Below are 26,135 nucleotides of genomic sequence, written 5' to 3' on the forward strand. Positions count from 1 at the left end.
AGAAATGGAAGGAAAACTTCCAAACTCATTTTATGAAGCCAGCATTACCTTGATCCCAAAACCAGACAAAGACCCCATCAAAAAGGAGAACTACAGACCAATATTCCTGATGAACATGGATGCAAAAATTCTCACCAAAATACTAGCCAATAGGATCCAACAGTACATTAAAAGGATTATTCACCATGACCAAGTGGGATTTATCCCTGTGCTGCAAGGTTGGTTCAACATCCACAAATCAATCAATGTGATACAATTCATTAATAAAAGAAAGAACAAGAACCATATGATCCTCTCAATAGATGCAGAAAAAGCATTTGACGAAGTACAGCATCCTTTCTTGATTAAAACTCTTCAGAGTGTAGGGATAGAGGGTACATACCTCAATATCCTAAAGGCCATCTATGAAAAACCCACAGCGAATATCATTCTCAATGGGGGGAAAAATGAGAGCTTTTCCCCTAAGGTCAGGAATACAGCAGGGATGTCCAATATCACCACTGCTATTCAACATAGTACTGGAAGTCCTAGCCACAGCAATCAGACAACAAAAAGAAATCAAAGGCATCCGATTCGGCAAAGAAGAAGTCAAACTCTCACTCTTTGCAGATGATATGATACTTTATGTGGAAAACCCAAAAGACCCCACCCCAAAATTGCTAGAACTCATACAGGAATTCAGTAAAGTGGCAGGATATAAAATCAATGCACAAAAGTCAGTTTCTATACACTGACAACAAGACAGAAGAAAGAGAAATTAAGGAGTCGATCCCATTTACAATTGCACCCAAAACCATAAGATACCTAGGAATAAATCTAACCAAAGAGGCAAAGAATCTGTACTCAGAAAACTATAGAATACTCATGAAAGAAATTGAGGAAGACACAAAGAAATGGAAAAACGTTCCATGCTCATGGATTGGAAGAATAAATATTGTGAAAGTGTCAATGCTACCTAGCACAATCTACACATTTAATGCAATCCCTATCAAAATATCATCCACTTTTTTCAAAGAAATGGAACAAATAATCCTAAAATTTGTATGGAACCAGAAAAGACCCCGAATAGCCAGAGGAATGTTGAAAAAGAAAAGTAAAGCTGGTGGCATCACATTTCCGGACTTCCAGCTCTATTACAAAGCTGTCATCATCAAGACAGTATGGTACTGGCACAAAAACAGACACATAGATCAAGGGAACAGAATAGAGAGTCCAGAAATGGGCCCTTAACTCTATGGTCAACTAATCTTTGACAAAGCAGGAAAAAATATGCAATGGAAAAAAGAGAGTCTCTTCAATAAATAGTGCTGGGAAAATTGGACAGCCACATGCAGAAGAATGAAACCGGACCATTTCCTTACACCACACACAAAAATAGACTCAAAATGCTTGAAAGACCTCAATGTGAGACAGGAGTCCATGAGAATTCTAAAGGAGAACACAGGCAGCAACCTCTTCAACCTCAGCCACAGCAGCTTCTTCCTAGACACATCACCAAAGGCAAGGGAAGCAAGGGCAAAAAACCATGAGAGACTGTGGACTCTGAGAGGCAAACTGGGGGTTTTGAAGGGGAGGGGGATGGGAGGATGGGCTGGCCCAGTGACGGGTATTGATGAGGGCATGTATTGAATGGAGCACTGGGTGTTATACGCCAACAATGAATCATGGAACACTACATCAAAAACTAATGATTTAATGTATGGTACTAACATAATAAAATAAAATTAATTAAAAAAAAAGTTATCTCTTTTAGATCCCAGGATGTAGGAGAACTTATTTCTTCTGCCAGTGTTTATTATGTATGCTGTGTGCCAGAGTTGTGCTATGTACTAGGCATACATGGTTGAATCTATAGTACAAGGTGCCTGGGAGTTTCAGGTAATTTTATGTGATGGATCATGGCATATATAATAATAATAATAATAGAGGCTTCCAGGGTGAGTAAAGGGGACAGATAAAGAGAGCCACTGAGAAGCCCTAGAAGGTCTGTGGCCTCAGAATTTTGGCTTTGTTAGATTCGGCTAAATACTTTGTTTCTAGCTGATTACTGGCCAGTACCAGCCCCATTCTGATTATCAAATTACTTTGTCCTTAAATCTTAGAGATCTCTTTGTTCTCTGATTCAGTGATCCCTTGGACTCACCTCGGCTTGCCCATAAGTTTTGATTATTCTGCCCAGGGAGTTTGGGGTAGGGATAAAGAAGTGTTTCAGGAAAATACTCCCAGGCTAACCATCACTGGAGAAACAGCAAATCCTTTTCTAGTGGCTTTTTACTAGGATCCATTTGGTCTCTCTTCTTTTTCCCACTGCTTTAGAGCAAGGAATAAAATAACTGTGCCTAAAATCAAAAAGCCTTATTTCCCATCCTCCTTCCAGACCTGACAGGAGAGCTGTTCTCAGCATTTTAAGTGAGCAACTCTTTCCTGCCCCAGTAGAGTACACAAAGACAGATGTAAGTGCTTTTTTTTTTTTTTTCATCTGTCACATAAATTTCAGTTTGGGACTATTCCCACAGCTGGTATGATATTTTAACTGAGGTATTGATGAAGCTTTGAGTTTACAGGTAATGTAAAATTTGGACAGATTTTCATTTGAAGGGGTTATTTATGAAATATTTGGTTAACTGATTGATATTACCGTTATCCTGAATGATGGGAATAAAATCAGATCCCTGTGTTGTAAAGTTGCAAATACTTGTGATGACATATGGCCTTTCTTGATTATCTCACATAAAGTCTTAAAAATTGAAAACAAAAAGAATTTATCATAGAGGTTTCTGTGATGGTTTCATTTTAACTTTGCTTAACAGTGACTTCAAATATTTGTTGCATATATAGAGGACTCCTGATTAGAGAAACTTCCTTTGACCAGTGTGGAACGTTTCTAATTGCAACTCTTTAAGCTTTAGGAGAGCATATGTTTAGTCTCAGTTGGCCAACTAAATTTTAATGACCCAACTTCTGTGTTATGTGCTGTGTATTCAAGGAAGGGTTGAGAAAAAGTCCTAGCCCTGAAGGACTCTGGACAGAGCATCTGAAGGAGATGATCAGCTAGAGCAAGGCAGGGCCAGTGATAGAAGTATCCCCAGGGTACAGAGGAGAGGCACCTGCCTCACTCTTGGAGAAGAGTGCAGGCCAAGAAAGGTGTCAGGAAACACATGGGAGTTTAGTCTGTGGGAGTAGAAAGATCATTCATGAAGTCTCCATGGAATGAAAGGAACATGGCTGAGCAGCAGAACATCTTTCAAAGGAAACCGAGGAAGGGCAGCCAAAGAAGCTGAAGGAGAACCAGGAGAAAAGAGATGGCATTAAAGCCAAGGGAGAGGAAGTTGTAGCCATACGTGTGGTCTTCCTCTTGTAATTCTGTCATCTCCACAAGCATATTACAGGTTCTGGGAAGCCCAGCAGTAAAGACATCTCTTGTGGTTTGTTTAACCTAGCATTTGCCAAGATGGTTTGAGCAGAGTGAGTGAGTGAATGTGTGTGTGTGGGAGGACGTATGTGTGTTCTACTGCATCTCACTGGGGCTAGTGTTCGACAAAATAAATTTGAGAAATGCTGGTCTAATCCCTCCCATGTATGGCTGCCACAGTAATACTTACAAAGGTCTGATTCGATGGTGTGTCTCAGTTACCAAAGAAAACAAAACAGAAGCAACCCCAGAGGATCTCTCATTGCCTGTAGACTGGCCCCCAGACAGGGGAGCCCAGGGTGCTCTGTGCCCAACTGGTCATAACACCTGCCGCTCCCCAGTGCAGTCCTTCTCCCCCTGAGCACACACACACTCTGGGCTTTGGCCAGTCTGGACGAGGTGTCTTTATCCCAAAGTTCACCATGTTTTTCTGCTTCAGTGTTTCTTGACGGTACAAAGGAAATAATCCTTGTTTTCTGGTCTATTTCTTTTTCACCCTCTCCCCCATCCCACTTCTCCCTGTGGAGATCTAAGCTTCCTAAAGCTCCTGGTCAGGCACCACTTTCTATCCAGCTTTCTCTGCCACCTCTGCCATGGACATACTTTACAGATACATTAATTATACTACATTCATTCTGGGCGCCTGGGTGGCTCAGTTGGTTAAGCGACTGCCTTCGGCTCAGGTCATGATCCTGGAGTCCCGGGATCGAGTCCCGCATTGGGCTCCCTGCTCAGCGTGGAGTCTGCTTCTCCCTCTGACCCTCCCCCTCTCATGCTCTCTTTCTCTATCTCATTCTCTCTCTCAAATAAATAAATAAAATCTTTAAAAAAAAAATTATACTACATTCATTCTTTTTTTTTTTTTTCAGTTTTAGAGCCTAGTTTTCCTTTTCTTTCTTTTTTCCTTAGAGCTTATTTCATTTATTTAATCATTCAACAATATAATTTTACATCTTGTAATTTTATAGTTAACCTTATTAGTATTTATATATCTTTTCTATGAAAATGGACTTTCTAAATAGGTCTTCATTGGTGGTGAAGAGACACACTTTCTAAGACTTGTTTTCAGCCACCAGGAGTTTTCTGCATACCCGGAGGGGAGACAGACTCTCACATTATTAAAATGGATCTTCTTTCAGAGACAGGATCCATGTGTATCAGGAGTGTTGGGACATGGAAAATATAGCAGCTCACTTTGCCCAAGGGAGACCAGATAGAGTTCACTGAAGAAGTCAGAATTGGGTCAGAAAACAGGAGAATGAGCTTTCTAGGGAAAGGAGCAGAATTGGGGGTAGGGCATGCCTAATCAACGGAGTGCTGTGTGCAAAGTCATGAAGTTGTGCTTTGTGAGTTGGTGAGAAGATCAGTGGTGGAGCCCATGCTGTATGTTGGAGAGAACTGAGCATAAGGTGGGGGACTAGCTAGTTCCACAAGACCACGAGGAGATTTCTGTGCTGGGACAGGAAAATTTGATTGATTCCATAGGCAGTAATGAGTCAACACAGGCTTTTGTTTCCCAGTGAGGGCATGAAGGAAGAAGAGAAGCAAGAATCCTAGGTGTGTTCTGCTTACAAATACAAAACTGTGAGATAAAAAGTGTTCCCTCCAAGCAACTCTAGCCCCCAAACTAACATTTTTTTCATCTTTTATATCAAATTTTTTATACAAAAACTGTCTTTCATATTAAGACTAATAAAATTCTAACTCAATTGCTAAGGTTGTAGTTATTACTGTTCCTACTATGAGAACAAAATATAGGACACAACTGTCTCTTCATTCCCCATGGCATCCTCAGTGGAAAGCCCACATATTGTCTTGGGGTTGCTCTCTCCAGTTGAACTTGTTCCTATTAACGGCTGGGGCAGAGTGGTGTCAGAGAAAAACTTCATCTCCCCTTTTACAGTAATAATGTCATTATTTCGGAGATGTCTACTCAATTCCTTTGTGAATGTGCTGTATCAACAAAGAGTATATGCACAGCAGTTTGCAGATTTAGCTAAAATAAAACTCTATAAATATTTAATATTTCAGCTAAATGATGATGGCTGCCTTGCTATTATTATATTATCCTTAGACTTTAATAATATACTTCAAGATTTAAAGGAAAGTACATGCTGTGTGAAGTGTATAAAGAGAATTTTTCTTTGTTTTTGAGATAGGCAATATATAATTAATTTTTAAAAGAAATGGGACCATTATTCTTAGAAAAGTAATACATTTTCTATACTCTTTTCTCTCTGAAACAGAATTTTATATTCATCTTGCACTCTATTCAGGGACTATAATTACTAAAGTATCATAAGAATCTTGAAATGAAGGACTATCTATTTATATGAGTTTCCATTAACAGATTTCAAGAACAATGCTATATTGAGATTCATACATAATTTCCTTTCTTCATAAAAATCACCCCAGCTATATCTTCATAATTTGTGTGCCTTTCTCAACTTTGAATTACATTATTTATGTGTATTTTTGATAATACATAGAAGAAAGCAGGTTAATATAATATAAAAATACCCTTCTTGAATTCTCATTATGAGCCAAGCACTGCGATAAGCAAAATCCAATGACACAGGTATAAAATCTCATGTTACAAATGAAGGAAGTAAGGTTTAGAGAGGCTAAGTAACTTGTCCAGTCATACGACTAGTGGGCAGCACAAAGATTGGAAATTAGATGCCTTTATCACTAAAATCTTTATTCCTTTTTACTACATATAAAGAGTTATCAAAATGTTTTAAAGGATTACCTTCCGTATTGTATGAACCCATCTTTTACAAATACTCCAAGAAAACTGGTGCTGAATTCTTATTCAGTTCAAAAACAACTTGTTGCTGCTAAGTACCTTTTAAGTCCACTGCTCTCCTCTCCTCCTTCCCCGTTGCAGGGTCCCCACGGTTTGTGCCGTGAGAATGCGCCAAGAGGACTGTCACAAGGACACTCCTCATCAAAAATTATTCCACGGTACCAGTATGACCTCTGCAGGCATTTTCCCTTCACTTGCACTTTTTAAGCTATTTTCAGTAAAATATTGCTAATATTTTGAAAGCCATCAGGAGGGATGTTTCATGCCCCTTGTAATCCATTTTAATAAGTACAATTTCAGTGTAGGGAGATTTACTCCTCGCGTTTTACCTAAATTCCTCATTTGCAGTTTCTCTGCATCGTTGGAAATTAAAACAGCATTTTCAATGTAAGAACCTTTCAGATCTTTGAAGATCGATTTTCAGCATAATATTTTAGGCTATTTTAGATATATTCCTCCAGGAAGATACGTCTAGGCCAGGAATGACTCCCAGTAGGACACATGGTAAGTTGATATCAAGACCAGTGGTCAGGATGAGTGAATTATGGTTTTGAGGGACCTATTGGGCCTCTCATCCATACTGCCTTCATCCTGAGGAGGTTGTGAATATTTTTTAAACACTTCGATTTCAGTAATTCTAGATATTAGGGTGAAATTTATTTTTAAGTTCATGAAGGAAGCAAGGGGCCTTTAAGATAGAGGTCATTTATTTTGGTTTCAGTTTAAATTATAGTGATGGATATACCCCTTTTCTCCATAAAAGAGGCATTACTCTTTGATTTCTTTATTTTTCACTATAATCTATGAGGCGGTTGTGGTTCCAAGAACATGTGTATCATTACAGTCTGACCCAAACCATACTTATATTGAAGTGAAAATCTGCTTTCTCTGATAAACATTCAAGCTCTGGCTCTCTCTTTCTATTTATGCTTCAGACTAAATCCTTATTCTCTGTATCAGTTGTGATTCAGTAGAGAGAAAATCGCCTCCTTCTGGGTGTGAGAGTCATAGCTGCTAGGCAGGCTTTAGCCACACTACCCCTGAGGAATATTTAAGTGTGCTGCTTGAAAAATCCCATTTTCCTTCAGTTCTCATCTCAACTTCAGTTCTCAGTTTTAAATTATCTTTTTTGGGGTCACAGACTTGGGTATTTTCCAGTGAAATGATATTTGTTGTGTATATTTTCTATGTAGTTAGTCTATTCATTTTAGGAAATCTGTAATGCAGATATTATCCTTTCTTGTGACATCTTTTCTTTCCAGAGAGTATTTAAGTATGAATATTAAAAAGTTAATACTATGGGGGAGCCTGGGTGGTTCAGTCGGTTAAGCATCCAACTCTTGGTTTGGGCTCAGGTCATGATCTTACCTCAGGGTCATGAGATGGAGCCCCACTGTCAGGCTCCACGCTGGGCTCCACACTGTGCTTGGAGCCTCCTTAAGATTCTCTCTCTCCCTCTCCCTCTGCCCCTCTGCCCCTGCGTGCATCCACTCTCTCTAAAAAAAAAAAAAAAAAAAAAGTTAACGGGTTTATAGCAGCAATGTCCACAATAGCCAAACTATGGAAAGAGCCCAGATGCCCATCAACAGATGAATCGATAAAGAAGATGTGGTGTATATATACAGTGGGATACTACTCAGCCATCAAAAAGATGAAACCTTGCTGTTTGCAACAACACGGATGGAACTAGAGGGTATTATGCTAAGCAAAATAAGTCAGTCAGAGAAAGACAACTATCATATGATTTCAGTCATATGTGGGATTTAAGAAACAAAACAGATGATCGTAGGGGAAGAGAGGAAAAAATAAAACAAAATCAGAGAGGGAGACAAACCATAAGAAACTCTTAATCATAGGAAACAGACCGAGGGTTGCTGGAGGGTAGGGGGGGTGAAGGGATGAGGTAACTGGGTGATGGACATTAAAGAGGGCACATGATGTAATGAGCACTGGGTATTATATAAGACTGATGAATCATTGACCTCTGCCTCTGAAACTAGTAATGCATTCTATGTTAATTGGATTTAAATAAAAAATAAAATTAAAAAAATAAATCAGCCAACTAGTTAACAAACAAACAAAAATAAAGTTAAATCCAGGATTCTAATGCCACGCAAGGCAGAATATGCAGGAGGGCTGGGTGTTGTTTGCTGGGAAAGTGAAAGATAAGAGTTTCTACAAAAGCAATGAGTATAGCAAATTCTATGATGTCACATGCTTACAAAACAAAAACAATTCACTTAAAGAATAAACCAATTGGTCTTTTTCTTTTTGTGAATATTTGGATACTACTAGTGTAACTAAATGTTCTCTGAAATCATCATTGCATGGAGTCAGAATATATATTCTGATTCTTTTACATATAACAAATATATGTAAAGTAAATATATATATATAATGTTTATAATTTTATAAATATATGAAAATAAATATGCTTTTATAATTTTACAAATATATAAATAAAATATAAATATATATGATATTTTTTCAACTTAGTTCCCTATATGATTATATGTTCGAGATTATAGATAGAAATAATAGGAACCAAAATTGAGAACAATTTTTCAATGAATTTTTGTCACGAACTGTTATTTATTTGTACTCTTTTATTATTATTTTTCAAATTTATCTGTACTTTAAAGACCTATCAAACAGAGGTATTGTTTTTTCTAAAGTTTTTCTTTTGCTTCATAAAACTCTGCTTTATAGTGATTGTGATGGTGCTGAGTGTTTGTGGTCTTGATGCCAGATTATACAAGATGCATGGGGCAGATTACTAATTTGAGATTTGGTGTTCTGGAAATCGTGAGGCAGAAGGAAATGGGCAGGAGACTCTGGAGGCTGGTCATCAGACCTGCAGCCCTTCACTCCAGGGTTAGTGGTTGCGCTAGGGTAAAGGTATGAGTGATAGAAGCCACTCGTCCAAGGACTGATTCTTATCATGGCAGAAAATGGATGGTCTGAGGTTCTTCAGTGGTACTTCAGAGTGGAAAGTGCCTTCCACCTTCCCAAACAGTGACAGACACTCGAAAACCTCCTTGAGCTTGATGACTCCCTGACTGCCCAGCTGCCCAGCCCTACAGCCCTAAAGCCTGGACTTATTCCAGGTCTCAGACATCCCAGAGCCTTCACGCCAGATGCAGGCTGGATCCCAGCGCCAAACTCAGCACATCAGTGGGGACAATTCTAGTGGTTTTCCTAGGACTAGTCTCAAGATACATTACATTGAATTCATTTGAATTAATTCTATTTAACTCAAACCTTTGTCATTATCACATATATCGTATCTATATCTATCTCTACATAACTATACATATTATATATATACATATATACATACACTTTCTTATGTATGTGGCTGGCTATTTCAGCTCCTCCTATTCAGTGAATGAACATATTTGGTTTACTCTTCCAGTACAAATTAAAAGCAACATTTTGCTGGAATGTGATGTGCATGAGTGCTTTAGATCTATTATATATATTTGGCTTTGGAGAAGCAACAGAAGTGAAGGAACAAAAATTAACATGTGTTTTTAGACATATAAGTAGCATACTGAGTCACTGCCAAAGAAATGACATTCCATCGACAATATAGTCTTTAACATGCGGGACAGTTTATCACCAAGTAATATATGACTCAATGGCTAAATTTTGAATTTTCAAAATATTAAATTCTGTTTATATTTCCCCTTGGCAGGACATGAGTTAGTTCTCCAACATCTGTCCCGTTAAGAGCCGTTGCCAGAGCCGTGGCTGCCGCATGCTCAGTGTCTGTTCCTTTTCATTAAATCCTGAGCCTAAAGCCCAAGAGGCCTGCCCTACTGCCCATCCCCACCCTCATTTTTGTGTCTTGAGATGACCAGTGTATGTTCTTTCACCCCTGTTTGGAGAGAGGTCTTTGGAGATTGGTTCTGTACTTAATTTGAGAGGTAAGACATGCACTCACTGACCTTTCTCTGGACCTCTTTGTGGCTTAGTTCCCTTGTGTGCATAATAAAAATTGTGTTAATTGAATCTTCCACCAAATGTATTATTTACATTGATTTGATTTTGAGGATAACTGGCTACTAGTAGAAAAACTAATGCCACTGCAAGTATAAAAAGAGAGAACAAATTTCTAAGAGATCGTACTGGCAGTTCTTTTCTTACATGTTAGCATCCTCTGAGTGGACTAGTATATGTAAACCAAGGAACAAATGTAAAGAATGAAAACATTAAACAAGATCATCTCAGTATGCAAAGGGATGGGCCAGAATTGAGATCTGCAATTCTATCAGGCTTTCTGTGTCTTGGAATTTAGTAAAAACAAGGAAATTGTCTCATTTCAAAGTCTTTTCTTTTACCTAATATGTTCTGAGAGAATGAGTTGGATGATTTCTGAGTAACTCTGACAGCTCATAAGCAGCTCTCTCTGTCAAAATGTTCTTCCTTTAAACAAAACAACAAAGCAAAAACCACCTTCTTGAGGGGGAAAAAGCATTTTGGTTGGCCCAAGCAAAAATTTGGCACTTCACCCTGAAATACTGGTCTTCTTTCCTCTCAGCCATCCTTCATCCTTCATCCTCCAGCATCTTGACTTATGCCGGCTGGGATGAGAAGCCACTCTTCTTAATGGGGACAGTCAGTACTTCTCCTGAGTAGCTGAGTTCATGCTGCCAATGAGGTGACAGACTCTGACTATTTGTACTTGGGGTGAGAGAACAGGAGAGAGATCGAGGAGGAGTGTAGGCAGGCCTTGTGTTACAGAATCTCTCCTGTTTAGTATATTGTCCTGTCAAGTGCCAGCTGAGCACATTTATAGGGATGATGCCTATAGTCCCTCGATGATATATAAATGAGGAGTTATAACAGGCCGTTATTCCTAAATTCAGGTGGTGCTATTTCATATAGAAACTGACTTGGCATCACCTTGCTTTTGTCCACACTGAGGAGATTCCTGAGATGTGGGGCTTTTAGGGCTGAAACCGGGCTCGTCCCGGGTAAATGGGGACAGTTGGTCATACTAGTCAGAGTTCTTAAAATAAATTGAGAAATATCTTCTCCAGGAACATACTGAACCCAAAAAAATCAGAAGCTAGTGAGTGAAGTCACCATTATGTTAAAAAAAAAAAAAAGGCAAAATCTGATTTGTTACTGGTTACTGTTGACAGTAATTCATTTTGTTTTGGGGGTAAGAATGGTATTTTGCAGAAGGGAGGAAGTATATATCAGCCTTTGGAGTCTGTGTAGTACCACCAGAGATTACAAAAAGTTTTCACAAGATACTCACCCATTTGTGAAAGAAGATTGAGCTCAAATTTGCCTGCAGAACAAAACCATTCAGATGAAAAGGGGGAAAAAGTGAAGTAATTTTATGAATAAAAATAATGTTCTGTGGTTGCCTTTGGGCTAAAAATGTTTATGATATTTAAATTTGGAAAACAAAAATGTTCCCATTTATTACAATAATCCTGTTCTTCCTTTTTCTTCCTTCCTTCCTTCTCTCCCTCCTTCCCTCCTTCCCTCCTTCTTCTCCTTCCTCTCCTTCTCTCTTTCTCTCTCTCTCGCTCCCTAACCTTATAGGCTGACTGACTTTTTGTCAAAACGTTGTATGACTTGAGCACATTCAAATCTAGCAAGATCTTTGCCAGGACAGCCATGGAATCCTCACCTGTGCAAATAGACTGTTTTTTTCAGCATTTTTGAGGTTTGAAGGGGGCAGGTTTATGCTACTAGCTTGCTGCCATCTGTGGAGTGTGTTGATTCAGAGATGTAATTTATATTGATGATATGATTTCCTCTGACTTCTGCCTGTGCCTTGATGGTTGTGTTTCACCTGTTGACATGAACTTGGCTGAAATGAATGCTCCGTTGGCCATGGGTGAATTAGTTGCATGTGTGATAGCACCTTTCTGCTGTGTTCTTATTATTTTCAAATTTTGTGTAATGGGATAAGTATGTTATTCCTTTAGAATTAGATATCCCTTTTCTAGGGCTTTGCATTTACATAATTCCTTTCTCCTACAGACCTCTGAATAAACTTTATAGTTTTATTCAAAGATGGATTACACTTGCCACCATCACATATGTCAGAAGGCATGCTTGTTACTTTTGGAAGTAGGCAAGTTGAATTAAATCAATTCTCTGTGGACTAATTGGACCTGCTTCTTAAATGTGAGAGTCTGTGACTATATTGTGTTCTCATTTCACATTTCACATTGTTCTTTGTACCACTATATTATGGCCCCTAAATTGACCGGGATATTTGGTATTTGCCACATACTATATTTCAAATTGTGTAGCCACAAAAATTGAAGGTTGATGGACAAGTAAACCAACTCCATCTATTCCATCTGCCCTTTTTGCAAACCTGTTAAACTCTTCTTGAGGATAAGGATCATGTCTCAAAGCTTGTGTCCCCCACAATTCCTAACACAGTGTCTGGCTCAGTACGCAATGGAGACTTTTGCTGATGAATTTACCCTCAATTATAATCAAATCATGGGGGTTATCTTGATTGCTGTCAGATCACTTATAAATAGAGCTAGAAACATTTAAATTAACTGGTAGGTAAGCTTAAAGTACTAGTCTAAATATAGAAAAGGACGTTTTTAAAGGAAGTAGTTAATGTTTTTCTTCCTAAGTTTGCCTTTGGTGGTGCATTATTGTGTTTTGAGACCAAATTTTTCAGAAATATCCCATAGGTAAATGAAGCAACCTAGAACATTAAAAAAAAAATTGAGGCTGTTTTAAACTTCTAAGACTTACTTTGATTTTCATTAGCAAATTTTTAGAATACAACAAACAAAAATGTTGAAGACAATATGTAACAAAAGAATAAGGCAGGTGCATTAGCATCCTATGCTCTCACAGCTCTAACAGCTTGTCTTCATGATGGACTTCATTTCTTTTTCTTTTTCTTTTCAGATTTTTTTTATTTATTTGAGAGAGAATGAGAGAGAGGGAGCATGAGCAGGGTGAGGGGCAGAGGGAGAAGCAGACTCCCCACTGAGGAGGGAGCCTGATGCGGGGCTCGATCCCGATCCGGGGACTCCTGGATCATGACCTGAGCCAAAGACAGATGCCTAACCGCCTGAGCCACCCAGGCGCCCCTGCTTGGCTTCATTTCTGATTGTTATATGAAACTCAACATTTTTGGACACTATATCTATATGTTTATCGAAACATATAAACATAGATACACATACATGTTTATCTTTTCCATATATCCTTTATATTTTTATATTTATTTCCCTTCTACTCCCGTCTACTTCTTTACCTTATATATCCTCATATTTTTGTTATATTTTGCCTTTATATTTCAGAGTTTGATTTATAATTTTGTAAGATGGTGAGAATAACTTTTTCCTTATTATAAAATTTTCGTGTTCACAAGATCAGTCTTCTTTTGTAAGATTTTTGAGGAAAAAAAATCTAAACAATTAGTCATTATGCAGGGAAAGGGATCCTTTCCCTTTAGATAATTTAAATAATAACACTTTCACTTAACCAGCATTCCTTTCTCTCAAGGAGTACAAAGAACACCCTTTACAATGCACAAATCTCACATTGTTCTCAGAATTCTTACCAGCAAATACATTTTCAGCTGCTTTCTAACTTTCGCCATGTGTATCAGAAAAGCTCTGCTGTCCAAAAGGACGCTCACCGCCATTTTTAGAGCTGAGGCTCGTAGACTGGGTTGTGCCTCGTCGTTTTTAAGAGCCAGCCACTGACTTTGAGTCTTTGATTGATTGGTGTAGCGTTGTACTTCCGTCTGAGCCAGAAGTTTCTCCGTCACTAGCATAGAGCCGTTGGAATATGGTGTGATGGTGAGGAAGATAGAGACGGTAGAATACTTTCATTCCTAAGTAACCAAAAGCCCCACTGACAGGGTCGTAGATGATAATGGTATTTACTAAGTCCCATAACAAGAATTCAGAGGCAGGGCCGGCTCGTGGTTGGGTAAGACAGGGCTCCACAAGGTCTTGCGCGGCTCAGGTTCCTCTCGTGTCCTGCCGTCCTCAGCGAGCTCCTCACGCGCTATCGCGCAGCCGCAGCAGCCCGCGCATCACGGCCATGCGTGGTCGGCTGCCACAGGCCGGAGGAGCCTTTCCCAGAATCCCCCCCATCGACGTCCTGCTCAGGAAGCACTGTCGTGTGACAGGCTCCAATCTAAACCCGTCCCTGGAAGGGAAATGGAATTGCCATCTTTGGCTTAGCCCAGCGCTTCCCAAATGTGTGTCCATGTTAGAGTCGCCTCCGAGCCTTTAAAAATGCCAGAGCTCAGGGCACACCCCCGAGCAATGAAATCACACTCTCTGGGGGGTGGGTCCCAGGCATCAAGACTGTTGGAAGCTCCCAGGTGATTCCGTGGGCAGGCAGCTTAGCCTCATCTAGATTCTCTCTCGTGGCTGGGCTCGGTAGCCTCCTCTTCCGCTGTGCTTGACCCCGGGGGAAGGGGTTTGACGGGGAGGAGGCCCCAACACAAGGAGGTCACTACAGACACTGGCCCTGAAGTAAGCATGCCGTATTTTGAGTTTTGTCCTCTCTACCCGATGATGTAACCTTGGTCGTATTTTAAAGCTGATAATGCTTCATCTGCAAGTGAGAATATCCGTGCCAAATCTGCAGCACTGCTTAACAATTAAATGGAAAAAAAAAAATCCTTAGAAGTTCCTAGCACTTTACCAGCCAACATGAAATAGACATTCTGTTAACATACACAATAGTGCCTTGGTAGGAGGGAATCATAGGAAGAGGAGGAGAAATAGAAGTTATTGTTGCTAGGTTGTTGTATTTATTCGTAGTAGTACCGTTCTTATTTGAGAGGATGGTGGATCAGATTAGAAGTTCTCACTTCTGGTCGCCCGTTAGAAGCACCTGGGGAGCTTTAATAAAGGCCCTCGCCTGGCCACACCCAGGCCAGCTAAGTCAGGCTCTCTGGGAATGGAGCCCAGGCATCAGTGTTTTTAAAAAGATTCCCTGGGTGATTCAGGTGTGCAGGCAGCCGCAATCCACAGGCTAGAGACTGGGAGAGTCTGAGGGAGAAAGGTAGTTAGGTCAGTTTGCCTCATTATTCCAGATGACCAGTCCGAGACACCAGTGTAGCCCCAGGGAAACAAGGTTTTCGGGCTAGTCTGGATGATTCTTTGCTTGCTTAATGCCAGACAAACTCTTCTGTCACCTCTATTCAAGTGATAGGACTTTTTCTAGCCATTTAACTTACAGACATTATTCCGTAGGCCTCGGGAGTGGATTAAAAAGGGACTGAGTGCCTTCTTGTTTCTATTTAAAGTTTGTATACAACAGTTTAATATAAGAATTATATTCTATTTATATTCTAATTATATTCTATTGTGCTTATTTTTAGTTTTCTATATGTGAGTTGTGCAATCATTTTCCTAGTTTATAGAAAGTGTGTTTTCCATTAGCTACAATGCAAAACCAATTATGGATGTGTTATGTAGAAACCTGCTTTAAATATTCTCCTAGCTTTCTGTAGGCTTCCCGAAGAGTTATAATTTTTAGGTGCATTGTTTACTAGGCCATGGGCATGTTTTGTCATATGTTGAAAGATCACACCAGCTATAAAAATAAGATGGTGAATAAAAAGCCACAAGAGCTATAAACATCTGTAAAAGAAGTTTTCTAGCCAAGGCTGCTCGTTAGAGGGAAACTCGGTGTATTTTGATTGTGTGCAGCTGGTGGCACATGACCTTTCAGAAATGGGGCCATTAAGAGGAGCTGTTAGATATATGGCAGCCGCACTGTGGGCCGTAGATCTGTCTCCTCAGCTGTGTGTAATAGCAGCCCGTGGGGCCGCACTCGCAGACCCCCTCTAAATTCCACCTGCGACTCTGCCGTGAGTTGGATATTTTATGGAATTGAGTAGTCCTCTTTTGGTCACTAAACTGGTCTTACCAAGAGAATTAGCTGGCTCCTAGTAAAGTGGAAAAATCTGAAAATATCAGCATGGGCTTCACAGTTTCTGCCACCCTGAAGAGCATGTGTCAAGGCTGACCTCTGGTCCGTGTCAGGGCCACTAGAGGATTCTGCCTGGAGCTCTCATTTATTATTCTTGGAGGATCTCTCATGTGAAATACCACGTAAAGTATGATGTTGACCCAATTAAACAGATGATCGCATTATACAAGAGCACAAGAGACCCCCTGCTCTGGACACATATCTGCATGAACGGCCTGGGCGTGCTGGGCTCAGGGGGTGAGGGGCTGGGTGTTGGGAATCTACTCACCAGAATGCCTTTTTGTGGCTGGCAATGGGACCAGTCACTGGAGCACTGGGTCTTCTCTGAGCAGGCATTTCTGAGGCAGTGTTTCTGACTTCTGAGATGATTAAATGTTTACAGGATCCATCTTCGTGATACCAGAAACAGTTTCCCTAAAAAAAAAAAAAAAAAAAGACAAGATCTTTGAAGCAGAGGGAGAATGGTGATGTTTTAAGTTTTAGAATAAAATGAAAGCCATTTTTTATAAAATTTCCTTTAACTTTTTATAAGGAAAATTTTAAACCCACAGAAACAGAGGGAATAGGAGAATGAATCTCCATGGAACTTCACTCAGATTCAACAAATATTAATTTTTTTCCATTTATAACCTCCCCATTACCCCCAACCATAAAATTCAGAATTTTTATATGTAATATTAAAATGATATTTAATTCAAGGTTCAGATGTAATTCTGTTGGTAGTTACCTTTTATGTAAGGTGTATGGTATAATTTGTTCACTTAGATGATGATACAACTGAATCATGGGCATCTGTGATCAGGCATTTTTGTTCTAGACCCGTGCTAGCCAAAGTGTGGCTTGAAGACCAGTACCAGCCCACAAACTCTTTGTTTCTGGTCCGTGATGAGATAGGTACAGAAATTGTGAGGAACTATTTAGGACTTTTGTAACATTTTGGCATTGCTGCACATCTAAGTGCATGATCATTGTTTTAGTAATTCATTTTCATCCTACTTTGCAAAGTATCAGTCAGCAACACACTGAGAAAAACACAATCTTTCGCTGCAGATAATTCAGGAAGTACTCTTCTGTGTGGCACTTCTGTGATTTTGCCCCCTAGAGGACCTTTGGCAATGTCTGGAGCTATTTTGAGTCGGCACAATTGGGGAATAAACTTGGAAGGGAGAGGTATGTGCTACTGACATCTAGTGGGTACACAGGACGGCTCCCTAAAACAAAGCATTATCTGGCCCTACATATCAGTGGTACTGAGGTTAAGAAACCTTGCTCTAGACCACAGTGGAGGGCTTAGGCTGTCTGTGCCTTGCCTAAGGAAAGTTTGGCAAATGGGTCTTACCAGGGTGCAGGCTGACAAGAGACTAAGGCTGTTTGTATGTGACCTGCCCTTACACGAGAGTCTCCACATTCTACTTTGGAAATTAGCGAGACCTCTTGCAGATGGAAGAGTTTGATGGTTAAATGGCTTTGCCCCAAATGATATAAAAATATGATGCTTTTATATTTAGTCACAGGTTGCCTGTTTCGTCTCTGCCAGAGTTTATAATGTGCCCAACAGGAGAACGTCAGCCATTGCTGCAACAGCTGAGAAAATAGGGAACGAGAAATTTATAAAATTTGTGTTTATTTAGAAATTTCATATTTAAGAAAGTTACACCAACTCCCTGCTTAATGAGGTTTTTAATATTTTCTTTTAAATTTAGAAATAGGGAATCATCTGACAAAAGTCATCATTTTTCTGAACTCTAATAGGGGAAATATTAATAGCTAGAAATATTTAGTCTAGAAAAGATCAAATGAAATTAATTTGGAACAAAAGATAACTTATATCCTAGCATACTTGTGTGTGTGTGTGTGTGTGTGTGTGTGTGTGAGAGAGAGAGCGAGCGAGAGAGAGAGAGACAAAGAGACTTATTTCCACATCTGATTCCTCTTCAGTGAGTTTCTTCTCTCAAATTCTATTTGATGTCCAAGTTGCTCACATGGAAGTTATTTCATTAACAGCATGGACACTCTGGCCTTGGTATAGCTTTGAGCAAGACAAATAGGGGAAAGGTTTGTCCATCAAGTATATCACATACTACATAACAACCAAGAAGCCAGCGTTTTGCTCATAGGTTGAACCCTGTCATAAGCCAACTGTGTTTATATGTGTTCAGAATACCACAGGCTCTGCTAGTCCTCACCATCCTCACTAGTATGCCTGTTTTAATTGCTTACTAATTTTTATTTCTCAATTTTATTAGAGTCAAGCTACCACTGTCACAAAAGAACATTTATTAACCATCATTCTATGACTTCCTTACACCATTTACATTACACCATTTACCTTGACCTCTGACTACAAGGGAAAAAGCTCACTTGTTATATTTTCTGTTTCTATTTGATTGGTCCTAACATAACAAAAACCAAGGTAATATTCAGCATACCTGCCTATGGCATGCAGATAATCTACCCATGATCCATCCTTGTCTTTGGTAGTCTGTGTAGTGGAGGGCATGCTTCTTTACCTCCTGGCAAGTAATCCTTAGCTAAACTAAGAGGAAACCTCCAATAAATTTCTATTTTAAAGAACTTCAACATTCAGATCCCTCCAAGATTTATTAAAAATGTGACTTTGTTTCTAAAATGATTTTGAGATTTATTGATTCAGTTCTTGTTGGGAAAAAATATAACATTTGTTGGAGTTATTTTTTTATATAGATGGTCATTAGCAATACAAAAATAAGACTTATTAGCTACATAACAACGTACAGGGTGTAGAGCTCTCTAACTCCTACCTTCTGAATGAATTCTGCCAAATGCTGTTTGATTAAAGAGAACTGATTAGACTACTGATTAATTCTGCTTTTGACAGATTACACAGTTTAACTGACAAATAGATTGCCTCCATTTAGTAATGATTCCCCGGTTATGATGACAAAGGACAAGCTATTTGTCAGTTAAACTGTGTAATCATTCAGAAACAGAACTAATCAAGGACCTAATCATTTTGTCTCTGGTTAAATTCAGCTAATGAGTTAAAATGTGTAATCTATACCACATATTCCCCTCGGAAACAGTGTTACAATTTCCATGGTATTTTATTGAATCGGATTTTGTGCCCATATTAAAGATTTTTGTAATGGAGGAAGAGTTGGTGGAAGAGAAGTAGTAGAGTTATGAGATGATTAATGTTAAAGTGATGCTAGTGTATGAGTTCTTCGTGGGGGAGGAGCGATGAGGCCTTTGGAAGTCCAGCAGTATCCGAACTTAAACACTTCAGCCACACCAGCCTGCAGGTGTTCTCCAGTGTGTACTTGGGAAGGTAGCAGATAGCTCAGCCTCACCTCTGCTGCCTAACCTGACAATAAGAACTCAAAGATTTCCTAAGCATTCTGTGTCACATGATCTCTTGCTGTATCAACCACTGCATAGTTGGCCTAACCACTGTCATCCTCAGTGAACCTTATGGTGAGAGCAGGCAGCGAAGATTAGAATTTGAAGTTCTCTTCCTTCCTTGCACACAAGCGTGGATTCTTCTGGACTTGGAAGTTAGGGCTAGGAATACTTAGGAATGCTCTAGAGGTGACAGATTTTTTTCACAATTTCCAGAGGAAAAGGAGAGGAAGCACGTATAGGTGTCTTTGGGCCACTCAGCTTACTCTTTGTGCCCAACTACGTTTACCACATGAGAGGTGGTATTTCTTTTATATGGCGGACTAGGAATAATTGAGAAGAAATTAGTAAGTAAGTGGGATGACGGTTTTGTTTTGTTTCTTTTTTCTGAAAAATAAAATCACTTTTTTTCTTCCCATTTCAGTTCGTTTGGTTTTCTAAAATTTGAGATGAGTGACCTGTGATCTTCTGGCTCTGTCTCTGGTATAAAAGCTGTTTATTGGAGCAGGAATTCTCTCACACTTGCTTTGGCACCATTCACTATAAATTGGAATATTTTCAGGGGCGCCTGGGTGGCTCAGTCGGTTAAGTGTCTGACTCCTGATTTTGGCTCGGGTCCTGATGTCAGGGTCATGGGACTGAGCCCTGCATCAGGATCCACACTCAGAACAGAGTCTGCTTGGGATTCTTTTTCTCCCTCTCCTTCTTCCCCTCCCCCCACTTGTTCTCATGCACTTGCATGCATGCATACTCTCTCTCTCTAAGTAAATAAAATCTTTAAAAAAAAAAAAAAAAGATGAGCTCTTTTCAAGGGTGGGCATTAAAGTTCTTTCCAAGGAGCACTATATGGCATTCTAACCAAATCTGTCAGGAATTATATCCTTCCTTCCAATATCTTCAGGAAAATTGTAGATTGTTTAAGACTTAGGGATAAAAGAGATGGACAGACTTATGAAAGGCAAACATAGCTTCTTCTTACTATACTTTGCTATGGCCTAAGGATTTAGAGAACCTTTCTTTCTAGACTGACATAAAAGTGTGATTGTAGAGTCCTTTGTGAGCTAATAATCTTAGGACAAAACCCCAGGGAATCCTCAGCTTTAAATGGTTCTTGGTAGAAAAGAGGGAGTCCAGGCAGATACAGAACTACTGCATCAAATGGGTCCCTTTTCCAACTGTTTTTCTCAATTTTTTTAAATTGGAGGAACCTTTCTAACATAAATTTCAACCCCAACTTCCCTGCCAACACACACATAGAAACACACGATGGTTGTTGTACATTTACTGTCTTTTTTTTTAAATAAAAATAAACATTTTTATTTTATAGCTGTTTTGGAAATGCAGAATTATTATAAAAGTTCAGAGAGTTTCTGTGTACCTCACATCCAGTCTCCCCTATTTTTTTTCAGCTATTCTTAATTCTTTTTTTATTGCCTTTTTTTAATTTATCTTTTTTATTATGTTATGTTAATCACCATACATTACATCATTAGTTTTTGATGTAGTGTTCCATGATTCATTGTTTGCGTATAACACCCAGTGCTCCATGCAGTATGTGCCCTCTTTAATATCTTTTATGGGAGAAAATAAATAAGTGAAGGTAGTATAATTTCAGTGACATTAGTAAATAAAGTGTATTGAAATAATCACCAATAGTATTTATAAACATTTGAAAAATACCAATATATGAGTGGGTGAATATGTGTGTGTGTGTGTGTGTGTGTAAAACATTATTTATTCAATCCAAGCCAATGCATAATACATATTTGGGTTTTTGAAAACTCTTGTGATAACTGCAAAACCCCTGTGCTTTGCCGGAATCTCCATACACTGGCTCAGAACCTTTCTCAGTATCCATGGGGCACTGTAGGATGCTTCCCTAGACAGGACCTGCTAAGAGGAAATTTAAGAATGAATGAGAAGGGTGTTCTTTTCTTTTCTTTTTTTTTTTTTAAGATTTTATTTATTTATTAGAGAGAGAATGAGAGAGAGCGAGTACATGAGACGGGGGAGGGTCAGAGGGAGAAGCAGACTCCCTGCCGAGCAGGGAGCCCGATGCGGGACTGGATCCAGGGACTCCGGGATCATGACCTGAGCCGAAGGCAGTTGCTTAACGAACTGAGCCACCCAGGCGCCCGAGAAGGGTGTTCTTAATCAGTGATTCTCAGACCTTGTTTTTCACTGCCTTTTCCTCCTGGAAACTTCCTGTCACTCTCTTAGGATGTCATCCAGATAACTGGTCCTGTCTTAGGCTGTTCCCTGCCAGACACTTACCTATCATTGCAGCTGCCACAGTGATGTGCGTCTTGTTCACAAGATCTTGTTTCATAGATAAATTGTAGGGAGAAGAGCTTTCCTTTTTTTTTCTTTTCATATACATCATATTGATATATCTTTATATGTTTTTAAAATATAAGTTTAGGTAAAATGTTTGGATATCATAAAAATTCCAGCAACTCCAAGAAATTTCTGATTTAAATACTTACAACTACATTTTCAAGTTTTGTTTGGTTGGTTTTTTTTTTAAAGAACTGGGCAATATTTGAGGAAATAATAGGCACCAAAGACCATGCAATATGTGAAAAGAGATTGTGTTGATTTAGACTAAATGAAAACAGTAAACATATTTTTTGGACTGCCAAGAAAATGCAGTGTTTTTCTGTTAACTTTGAACCATCATTTAAAATAAAGAGGCCCTATACAAAACACCTATCCACGCTGGATATAATAAAGCAAATAGCACATATCTGAACTTGTGAAAAAAAAAAGCAACAGTAATCCTCGGGATCCAGCAAAGCAAACTGCAGCCAAATGCCAGAGTTGAGAATGAGAACAACCTTCAGGGTGTTTGCCAGTATCTGTAAATTCAAGGTTTGGTTTTTAATGGTGATGGAAAGGGAGGCAAACTCTGGGCTTAGGTTATAGGGCGAGATGGAACCACATCCCACCACAATGCTGGGACCCTAGAAAAGCGATACTCAAAATGAAATCAGGAACTGGAAATAATCTAACTTTGGCAAATGGAGGTGCTTGGGACATTTAACTGTCTCAGAGTAATTGCTGGCTAGAGAAAAAGAGTTCTCCTTAGAGTTTGTAACCACAGTCTTTCCCTCAAGTGTGTTTAGAGTTCAGACTTAAAATGCTTCCCTGAGCAGAAAACCCTAAGGCAAGAAATAAACTTAAAATGGTCTTTGATTGATAGCATCCCAGAATGCCTGGCAGAAGCAAACACAAATGCTGTCTGGAGGGACTTACCCTCAACCTAGGGGTCACAGAATTTTAACAGATAAAGACCACCAAACATGAGCCTATGATTCCAAATTCCAGAAACACCCAAGGAAACAAGAGCCATGAGCAGGAGACAGGAGAAACCACAAATAGCAGAATTAGATTTCCAAAAAACTTAAGATAATGATTTATCAGATGAGGTAAATTACACAAATGTCTAGAATATTTTTTAAATAGACATAAGCAACATGAGTAAAAAAGATTTTATCAAAAATTAAGCATAATTGAAAAGAACCAAATAACTTACAAAAATTTAAAATATAATGGAAATTAAAAACTCAAATGATCCTATTAACAAGTTATTCATACCGGAAGATAATTTGATCCACTGAATCTAAAGAAATTACATATGGTGTAATACAAAGAGATGGAAATGGTTAAGAGACATGAAAAATAGACTTTGTTATACATCTAATTGGATTTGTAGACTTTCACTTAATAACAAATGAGAAAGTCATTTTCAATCAAATGAAAACAGAATTTACCATCATCAGATCCTCTGAAGGTCAGATAAGAACGCATGAAAAATAAAGAGATTGTTAAGCATGTATAAAACTGAACCACACTGTTGTATAAAGTAATAATGATTCCATATTGGGCATTAAAAATCAGTAAAATACTGTTACACATAACACGTAAGACAGGAGCATTCTTCAGGACTTGTTATTCAGTAGGAGGGAAAGCATACAGATACACTTCAGATTGTGTTAAATGTACATGGTAGAATTGTTAAGGATAACCACTAAGAGAAATACTGTTCATAACTTCCATGATAATACGGGGCCAAAATCATCAATCCAAAACATACAAGAAAATATAAGGGGAAAAAACCTGAGAAGATAAGCAAGATAAAAGCAATGCACAAAATAAAATGTTAGAAATATATTCAAGTATATTTTTGATAACAACAAATATTAATAGATAAATATACTAACATATTTTATAACAGTAATTATAAATGATAATAATAATGAATATTAAGAGGCAAAACTTGCTATCTTAAAAAAAAGTGAAATAAGGGTAGGTTAAAAAAATCCAGTTGGATACTGTTTATGGAGACACTCCTCATACCTAAAGATATAGATTGTTTGAAAGTTAAAAGATGAATATACCAGGCAAACACTAATTTTACTTTATTTATTTTTTTGCCTTTTTCTTTTAAACTAAGGTATAATTGATGTATAACATTATACACATTCAGAGGATGCAAGGTATTGATTTGATACATTTATATATTGCAATACGATTACCACCAGTGTTAGCTAAACCTCCATCATGTCATGTAATTACCTTTGTGTGTGTGTGTGTGTGTGTGTGTGTGTGTGTGTGTATGTGTACAGAGATGGTGAGAACATTTAAGATCTAGTCTCTTGGCAACTTTAAAATACATCCTATGGTATTGTTCACTATAAATCACAATTCTGTGCATTAGGTCTCCAGAACTTATCTTCTAACTGCAAATTTGTACCCTTTGACCAATATCTCCCCAATTTCCCTACCGCCCATCAAATACTAATTTTAAAAAGCTTTTATAAGTATATTAAGACCAAATTAATTTTAAAGTAAAAAGAATTATTACAGATAAAGAAGATTACTTCAAAATGATAAAAGGTCCTATTTTCTAGGAACATAAGAGTTTTAAACTTATATATACTCATCATGTATCTCATGAGTCTCAAAATTTGCAAAATACAGTGATAGAATTATAAGAATATACTGAATGTTGGAGTGTAAAATGGTTTATCCACTCTGTAGAGTTTGGCCATTCCTAGAAAAGTTGAAGGTGCAATCCCACTTCTAGCTAAAATACCATAGGGGATTACATTTCTGCATTCAAGTATACATGTACAAAAAAATCCAGAGCAATGTTATTTGTAAGAGTGAAAAATTGGAAAAACATGAACTACTCATCACTGGACAATGTATGTAAGCAAAATGGGGTATAGCCATTGAATGTAATATGGTATTAAAAATGAATGAGTAGGAACAACATGTGTTCACAAAATGAAATTGGGGACTAGAAGCTCATAAAGATAATGTTGAGCAAAAATAAGTCAATTTCAAAAGAACTCACAGAGTTTACATACAGTATGATGCTATTTAAATAAGTTTAAAAGGCAAAATAATACTATGTCTTACTTAGAGATCCTTCTATGCATGTGCAGTAAAAAATGTAGAGAAAAGCAAGGGAATGATAAGCTCCATGTCCAGCACAGTAGTCACCTCTGAGGACATGGACTGGTGCTGCAGTCAAGGAGTGGGGGTGCGGGTGCGTTGAGAGGCACGTACTGGTAATGTTTGATTCCTTAAGAGCTAGCTGGAGACACACACATGTTGGTTTGGTTTTGTAGGTCTGAAAATGTTATAATACTCTTTTAAATACTGAGGAGAAAATATGCATGGAACTTGTCCACATAACAGGAAATTAAATACATACACACACACACACACACACACACACACACACACACACTACCACCTCAATTTAAAAAACTATAACATTTTTGAAGATGTATTTGGGAAAAAAATCTCCTTGCAGGTTTACTTTAAACAGATCTTATTTTTTTTCCTCAAATATTTTTATTTATGCACTGTTTAGTAATGACCAGCTGTTTTGGGGTTGTTTTTTTTCACGGGCTGTTTTAATGGAACAATGTTAATTTATTTTGCAGTTCTTTCCAAGTGAAAAGGATGGTGATATAAGTACCTGGTATCAAAGGTGGCTAAGGAATGTGGACATTTTTTTCTTTTCCTGTGGAGATATTATTTTTCCTTACAAGTCTGTGACGAAGAATTTAAAAATGCCTCATTTAAAAAAGTAACTTAGATTTTATAAAAGAATATTCTACCTAGGAAAGAAAGATTGGGCAATAGAAATGAAAATACTTAAATCACAGGTGAGCTGTAGTTTTTTAAACTCACCCCCAAAATCTGATGACAATTTTGTTCTGAAGTTTTCACTCCCAGGAATTCCTCTGAGATAGTAAACAATTTGCACCATCTAGATCAGGGGTCCCAAACTCTCTTGGTCCATGATGCCCTTAGTATCTCAGTAAATTTTTGCAGCCCGCCAAGACCAAAAGAAAACCTAAGAGTTCAGTTCTTTTAGTAGTTAGATCATGTCTATCATTCAGAACCCAGCCTTGCAAAGGTAAGACATAATTAAAAGAACTGTTGTACAATCTAATGTTGGAACTGAACTGCCATGAGCCAAGTAGTTCAGTTTGTCCAGCAGATGTTGAGTAGTGCTGTTTCTTCTGAATATTTAAAATAACTCATGGCACC

General features: G+C 38.4%; 1 protein-coding gene across 1 annotated transcript in view; it reads left to right on the forward strand.

The window, feature by feature from the left end:
* PRDM5 (PR/SET domain 5) overlaps window positions 1–26,135 on the forward strand; it is a 191,851-nt gene that overhangs the window by 155,950 nt on the left and 9,766 nt on the right.

This window comes from Leptonychotes weddellii, chromosome 2, assembly GCF_054177405.1.
Source record: "Leptonychotes weddellii isolate Sample4059 chromosome 2, ASM5417740v2, whole genome shotgun sequence".
In the NCBI taxonomy this organism is placed as follows: domain Eukaryota; kingdom Metazoa; phylum Chordata; class Mammalia; order Carnivora; family Phocidae; genus Leptonychotes; species Leptonychotes weddellii.